The sequence below is a fragment of the Phaseolus vulgaris genome, chromosome 7 (genome assembly GCF_051622355.1).
Source record: "Phaseolus vulgaris cultivar YP4 chromosome 7, ASM5162235v1, whole genome shotgun sequence".
In the NCBI taxonomy this organism is placed as follows: Eukaryota; Viridiplantae; Streptophyta; class Magnoliopsida; order Fabales; family Fabaceae; genus Phaseolus; species Phaseolus vulgaris.
Genome location: NC_143504.1, coordinates 45800196 through 45809076, shown reverse-complemented (window position 1 = coordinate 45809076; position 8881 = coordinate 45800196).

Below are 8881 nucleotides of genomic sequence, written 5' to 3'. Positions count from 1 at the left end.
ATAACTTATGTGCAACAAAATGTTAGAGACGGATTCAAACCCAAGGGAATAAACTTTTATATATCAAATATCATATGGTTGCATTGTTGGATGTTGTTCTGATCATAGTACAAATCTTATGGAGGTGTCATGGGATGGATTGCTTTTGGTAGGGATAATGAAGTTTTATTGTATACACATATGTTTGATTTATTAAAAATTACACGAATTAACTAAGAGTTGAACATTGTGTAATTATGGATGATGTAAGTCATTTAAAAGGTTAATTATATTTTAAATTATTATGTGATATTTTTAGATATGTGTACCGATTATGCCTATAAAAAAAATGAGATCTATGGATTCTCGGATCTTCATCTCATTCACTAACTGAATAATAAGAAAGTTAAAAACACAACCTATATCAGTAATTATTTTATGATATGTGACAAATATTTATTCTTCTTTATATATTCATGAATAAGTGCATGATAAACAAGTTATATTTAATTACTTAATTTTTTTAAATAATATTTTTTTAATTCATGCATTGAGAACTATTTATTATGTATTTACGGGATCACATCATTACTTACTTGCTTAGTTCATTGTAAAAAAAATATAATTAGTCCCCCACATACTTAAAATAAATAGTACATTGGTTGGATTTTTTATTTTTTTTTTACGTTTATTACATTAAGCTTATATGATTATATCTTATCCAATTACTTTTATTTTTATAAGTATCTACTCTGTTTATAACATTTTGAAGAGTATACCAAGTATGCAAAATTAAAAAAATTAACATGAAAACATCTCAATATATTTAATTTAATTAAATACACATTATTTTACTATTTCTATATCTCAATTAATTAAGTTAATTATGTTAATATTTAACTATAATATTATAAATAATTTGAGGCTATTGCATAATGGAAGGACGACTAATGAACACACTGGAATTGAAAAAAGTTAGGTAAGTAAATTTTCTCCCACATATGAAAAACAAGGTTACTCATACACAACACACAATCAAAACATATACCTTAAAAAGAGTCCCCTCAAATCCATTTAATTATACAAATAACTATATTTATTATTTCTCAACATACAAACAATGCATATATTCAAAAATATAAATATTCAACATATCAAAATTAATTCAATCAAAATTCCCATAGTTAAACAATTTTAAATAGTAAATGTTCAAAAATATTTTTAATTTATTTCGAAATTTTTTTAAACAAATATAAATTTGCTTTTAAATTTTTTTAAATATTACTTTTATGGATATTTATGCCATAAAAATATCGAGACAAATTAGATTTTTTTTTGCGAGATAATATTTTATTACTGAATTTTTAATAAATCAAAATAAGTAATAAATATTTTTATTCGATCTGTTGTAATTTAACAATAAAAATTTACCAGATACGTCGATTGAGCTTACACTCCAAAAATACTTTTTTATAACCAAGTATCTATGTAGGGTAGAGTTGTTTTGAACGTGTCTGCCACGAGTAATTATTTTAATATACGTGAACGTAATCACTATAATTATAACTTTATATTCATAACTTTACGTAATCACTATTATATTAAAAGAATAATTTTTCAGAAAAATCAATAATTTTGAAAAAATAATTATAAAAAAAAATAATATATATATATATATATAATAGTTATTTTTTAAAATAAAAATTACTTTAATGTTGAAAAATAAATTTATCTAACTAAAAATAAATAAATAAATAAAATTTAAAAAATATATTTTTTTATTTATTTAATTTTTCGCATTAGGAGGCTCACTTCACGTGGGTTATGTGAGCTTGGTATAATTTGTAATTAGTATGAACTGGGAGGGCATGGAGGAAGACCACATGTAACTAACTTAAGCAATTGATCAATTACTTAACGTAAGGATTATTGTAAAAAGAACGATAATCAAACCTCATGAAATGAAAAGACAAAGAGACAACCCAACCAAAATGCGCCACGTGTAAAGAGTATGTTTCATAGATCATCCTAAACTGTTTTGGTGTTTTAATGGGACCCACACTCATTATCTGGGACCCACAGAACACTGGACAGCTCCTTAAACACGGTTTCGCAAGCTGCCTCCAAACGAAACACATAATAGATTTTTTTTTTTTTTTTTTTTTTTTAAATTGTTTTAATTTCAACTTTGCTTAATGCAGGACTTGAAAGTATCTTCTGGTGAGATTCTTGTATTACTTAGTATATAATGTCAGAGAATAAATTGAAATAAACAAAAGTAAATAATATTATTAGAAAAATGTAAAAATTAAAGTCATAAATGAGTGTGTATTATAAAAAAAAATGAAAGTTGCATAGTAGGGCATGGAAAAAATAATGGAAATGCACTTTTGCCCTACAAAGGGAGTGATTATCGGACTGAAGTGTGGCTTTTTGGGAGAGTTTGCCAAAACGACGGCGGAAGGTGCACCGCCTTGATAGACGGAACCCTAATTAGGTCATTTTGTAATTCTAATTTGGGGCCATAACGGTCCTCACCCTACCCTACAAAACGTAAAAGCTGAAAGGTCCCTTCCCACATCAATGTGGGGTGCCTTATGGAAAGAGACATAACACATGTTTCATTTTTGGTATGCAAGAGTTTGCATCACTATGGTACCAGAGAATATGCAGTTTGCAACAAATGTTCTTATATGTTCCCTTTGGATTTCTAATGTCTTTCAATGGATAATTTATTTTTTAAAAGATCCAATTTTTTTTTTAATTCTTACAAAAATATAAAAAATACTTTTTAATATTATAATTAAGATTTGCATGCACACAAGCACATAATCAATCGGCATCGCAATATCTCACATCTCATATCTCATAGATTAATATTATCATTAAACATAAATTATACGATAATCTCATTCATGATTGGCAATAGACTCGTTCAAAATTATACCAATAAATAAAGAATCACTCATAAAAAATAAAATAATAAAATTTTTATTATAAAAGCTTTGAAACTTTTATTCTTAAAATTGACTTAAGCATAAAAGTTTCTTGCAAATATTCTTGCCTTAAAAATCGTGAAGACAATGAAATTGAAGATTGAAAACGAAAAGTTAAAGAGTAAAAACAATAGCAAATGAACATTCCGTCTCTAAAATAATTCTTTATAAGAAAAAATATTAAAGCAATTCTTAATTTAATACAAAATTATTTATTAGAGTTAAATTTAGATGATAAAAATGGTCACATAAAACTAAATAGCAAGACAAAATCGTAGGCATGTTTTTCATTTAAAAAAAAATATTAATAACGCTTTATATATTTAAAAATCAAATTGATTAGTTATCCGTTTTATAATTTTAGTACAAACAATGTAGGAAATAGGTATGATCAATAAGGTTTTAACTTTACTAACATTATCAAAATTTTATTCCAACAATAAGATGTTTTTCTTAGAATATGTCGGGTATAATATTCTAATGTCTTTAAATAAGTGTGCATTTAATGGTATCAGAGAAAAAGCTAAATTATCTGGTTTTAAAACACTATGATTTCTCAGTGCTATGCTACCTGTGAGAATACTTATGTCCAAATTTAGTTGTAAACTTAGTAATTTTTTTCATCTATACTTTATATATTTTAAACCATTTTTACTGTTATTTTTATTTTATCTTTTAGTAAAAACATATTTTTTTCAATTACTTTAGTTGTGCATAAATATGATTGTCTAATTTGACTACTGAAAATAATATATTAACTTGAAACATTTTTAATATTATATATTTTAAAATTATATTATTTTGATTAAAAAATAAGAAAACATAATTACGGGAACACATGTGTTTCCAATAGTACTATTGATGAAAGTGTAGGTAGAATAGTTAAATGTATTTAATAACTCATTAATGTTAGAAACACAAGTTCCAATAATTTGCTATTAATTGGCTAAGATGTAGGTATGTTTGAAAAGGATCACTGTGGGATATTTATTTTGAATATGTGGAGAAAAAACTTAGTAGTTTAGAATGTTATTTATTACTAAAAGGTTATAATTATGATTGTTATTTAATTTTAATGTGATAATGTGTGATCAAGACTTCTTTTTACTTTGTATATATTTTTAAAACATGTTGTTTCATGATAATATATTATAAATATGACGGGGTCAATTCCCAAAAGAAACAAATAAAATATAAAAATAAAACGAATGATGTTAATTTAAAAATAACTATTTTATTAACCCATCATGAAAAGTTAAATAAATAAATATAAAAATAAGAATTTGTTAAATATAATTTTATATTCCATGATGAGGATAGTGAGTGTTAAATTTATCCTTGAAATTAAAGTAGGTGAAAAGAAGGATAGTAATAAACTCATTCTCATTCCAACTAGTGATTTTGTTAAATCTTACACACAAATTGAAAATTAGTGCAACTAGTTCTTAAGTGAAGTGTGAACTTGAACAAAATACTATTATTTTTAACACCTAACATCATTTGACATGCTCTACCAAATGTGAATATAACAAATCAATCAAAAGGAATTGCTTTTGAAGTGTTCAATAAACACAAAGAAAAAATTTCACACCAATATTAGAGACACATTGGACTCAGTCTTTGGACTTTTACTTCATTTCAGTTCTACTTGCTCATAAAATACACTTAACTTCACTTTTATTGTCCATTTAGATTTGCATCACTTCGATTCTGAGTCAACATTGACGTGCAAGTAATATCAATTTCTTGTCACCAATTTGCAAATTTCATTTTTTTTTTCTTTCATGCATAATCTGCAGAAACAAGATGGGCTTAGGATTAGATTTAGGGTGTTTCTTCCTGCACCCCAACAAATTATTTTCTGCACCCCATAAATTTTTGAAAAAGACTGGATTATCTTTTTCGAAATGTTTCCACAACATAATTTATAGAATTCATATATATTTTTGGAAAATGTTTTTCAGAACAGAATTTCTGAATTAAGTTTTATAGTATGATACGTTCTAAAATGATTTTTCTAAAACATGTTTTTCGTAACACATAAAATGTGTTTTTAGAACAAAATTTTCAAAACGAATTTTTGAGTACATAAATAATAGCTTCTAAAATGAATTTTTTTTAGGAACTTATTTTTAGAATGAGCTCTCTCTGTTCTTCTTCTTTCTCTCATTGGAATGGAGAACGGAAATGAACAGTGACACAACAATAACATGATGCGTTGAAGGAAAATATTTTAATCTTTTTCTATTAGTTTAGGGTGCTGTTAGTAATAATGGACGTGAAGGAAGAAAAAATCCAGAATGAGATGGGTCAAATCACTATGACTCGGGACTATAGACAGCTTCTTCCTGCATCTCCATAATTTCTTCGGCACCTTCATAAACTTTAAAATACCAAAATTGTCATTGGGTAAAAAAGATAAAAATGAAAGTTTTGTTTTACATTTTGTCCACAAGTGAAAAAGAATGTGCTTGTTGTGGTGATCGGGTGCAGTGTCACGGTTGTGGTGCTTGAGGTGGTAGCTGTGTGTTGTAGTGATGGTGGTAACTATCGTACATAATATAAAATATTAAAAACATAAAAATCAAAACTAACACTACGAATTATTCAATCTAGAGCACAATAAATGCAACTTTTGGATTATGCAATGCAAAACTTAATTGGATAAACTTACCGGATTACGTAATTCAGAACCTTAACTAAAATAATGGTAATACCAAATTACGTAACCCAGAACTTATTAAACACTAAACTTTACCGAATTACGTAATTCATAACTGGTTGAAAACCTAATACCTACCGGATTAGGTAATCTGCAACCTAACTAAAAACTTACCAGATTACGTAATCTGGAACCTAACTAAAAACCAACCGGAATATATAATCCAAAACCTAACTTAAAACCTACCAGATTACGTAATCCAATACCTATTTGTGCAAATGGTTATCAGACTACACTTATCTTCCGCCACATTTCACTTCAAAATTAAAACCAATGAAATTACTTATCTGTAAAAGCTGTAAATGAAGATGACAATGGAAAAAGGAAAGCTTTAGAAGGAATGAAAGCTTTGAGAGAAGGAGAAAGGTTGAAGGAGGTGGGAGATGAATGGGGGTGAGTTACGTTGAGAGTGAAGGAGAAAGGGAGAGAAAGTGAAAGTAGGTTAAATTAAATCAGATTAAAATATATATTTTTTTAATTTTTTTTTACTATAGGATATAATAGTAAATGTGTATTTAGTATGGGTTCTAGAAAAAACCATAATGGAGGTGCATGAAGAAGCTGTTTTATTAAATTCAGCTTTATCACTCGGATTTCATCTTACATTTCTCCATAATAAGGTAAATCACCCGTTTAGTTCTTGTTCTCGAACTAGTTTGGGGATCGGGAGAACTATTCACTCGGTCGGTCGTGTCTCACGTTCCTCCTTCTATCTTCCTCGCCAAACGGCTCCTCAGACTGGTGGGGTACCTGTAGATGACACTCCAACGCTCAAGTCAGTGGGGTATCGTATTCGACTGGTTAGAATACTGTAGATAATGACGTACCTTCTTCCTTGGAATGTGTGATATTTATATTACCTTGATGGGCCCTTGCTGTTGGGCCGGATTAGGGGGTTGTTTAGCGATTAGGGTTGGATTAGGTCGTTTCCTAACCATGGGTTAGCCTTTGCTAATCGGGTCAACCTTTGACTTGAGCACCTTATATCGGTCGGCCACATATGACACGCGGTCGACCTCGTACCTTAAAGTAGGGTCTTGATACGTGGGTTGACCGAGTCCATAGACCGGTCGGTCATCCCAGTACAATTCTTAAAATTTTAGTAATATAATAAAATAGTATTTGAAATCAGTAAAATAGGAAAGTATTTCTTAAATTAAAAATTCTAAATTAATTTACTCTTTCAAATTATGTTGGAGAATCAAACTGATCATTAAAATAAAGGAAATGAAAAAAAAGCCTTTAAAGTTGTAAATTATCAAATTAAATTACAACACAAAGACAAATTCTAATGGTAAAGGTTTATTTACTCTTTTTATCCCTAAATTTATATTTTTATTAAAGAACTAAAATGGATTAAGTGCAGTTAAATCTTTATAATTATAAACCAATTTCTCATATTGCAATTTTAAATTGATAGTTTATAATTTAATTATAATTTTACATTTTATTTACTTCACATATCGATTAGATTATCCACTAATAGAAAAATGACATTTTATGACGGTTAAAACATACTTTTTTATGACGATTTTAGACCTGTTATAGATGCAGGTAACATAGAAAGTCTTTATTTTTTATGTCATATTTAAAAGAGCCATCATATGTCTCATTAAATAATACCCACACTCATAGTTTCCTGATTGATATGAGCACTACAAGTTTAATACAAATAAAATAATATAATAATTTATACATTGCAATTTCATACTAGTAAGATGAATGACTTACATTTGGTGCAATGTATTGTAGCTTCTTTTTAGCAATATGTGGAAGTCCTTGCAACCTTAAATGAGCTTTCATAGCTCTACAAATAGTTACATACATTAAATTTTATATTATTTATAAAATCATATAACATAACAAAATAATTGAAAACTTATAATTGTCAGACTATTAATTTTCTTGTGCAATGAACACAAGAGAACAACAAGAGATTGTCGATGAATAATTACTAACAATTGCCAATGGCCCCTACAAGATGAAATAATATAAGTAACAATTGAATTTTACATAGATGTGCATTAATTTATAAATGTATACTTATTGATGCAAGTAAGGTGCTAAGTACACCTCTTTGTTCCCATTTTGAAATGTCTCTATGAAATACATCTGCACCTCACTAGCTTTATTCCCAACACTTTGAATGGCAACATGGTTGAATATGAAGATGAATATTGAGAGGTCATGCTCAAGGTGGTTGGTTGCCGTGATGGTTCTTTTCTTGGGAAGACACTCATATTAATTGCTCAAAGGATAACAAAAAGGGATAAGATCAAACTATAAAACTATAGCAAATGTGGTATTTAAAGTTATTTCTTGCTTGTCAATTTCCCAACCTACATATCACTATTTCAATGTTTGCTATTACAAAATAAGTGTCTCAATACTCCAAGCTTCCCATGTGTTCTTGTCTTAAACAACCTACACTATTCACAAAATTTGTAACCTATATCAAATGCATATCATATTTTATTGTTCTAACTCCTTCGTTTTTGTTTCTTTTTATCACTTTCCTTCGTTTCTTTGATCTCTCATCCACCCTTTGTTTTTCTTAATGCCAAATATCAATGATAATTTTATGATCTCAAACCACTTTATAGGACAAATTCTAATTTCCTTTAAACTTGGTTTGTTCAAAAATTAAAACCAATACAAAATATACCCAAATTAAATATAATATAATATTTAGATATTAGACTTTCAAGTTATTCATATATATATAGTATAATATTTAAAGATTATATTGTAATTGATTAAATAAAAGGTAGTAATATTATTATTAAAAAAATCCTATGTGTGGTCAATGAAATAATTAAATAAAAAATATGCATTTCTTATTTATATAAACTCATTTTAAATTCTAGAAAATTTTCAAATTTTCAAAATCTCATCATTTAGGTTGTTTAAGTTATTACTATTGATACATTAAAAAAAAATTGTGAAAAAATTATTTTGTCTCAAAGTTGTTTGGAATAGACAAAAGAAAAAGTGAAAAAAATGAAAAATTGTAAAAAGTGAATAAGTAGAAAAGTAAATGCGTGAATCCATACATCTTTGAAAAAAAAAATCATCTCTACGAACCATGCCTATTGAACCTCCGCGCTCTCCTATTCTCATCTATGCGCACTCATGCTACTGCACATTGCTCTCATTCACTCCTTCTCCTAAATCTTCCATTCCA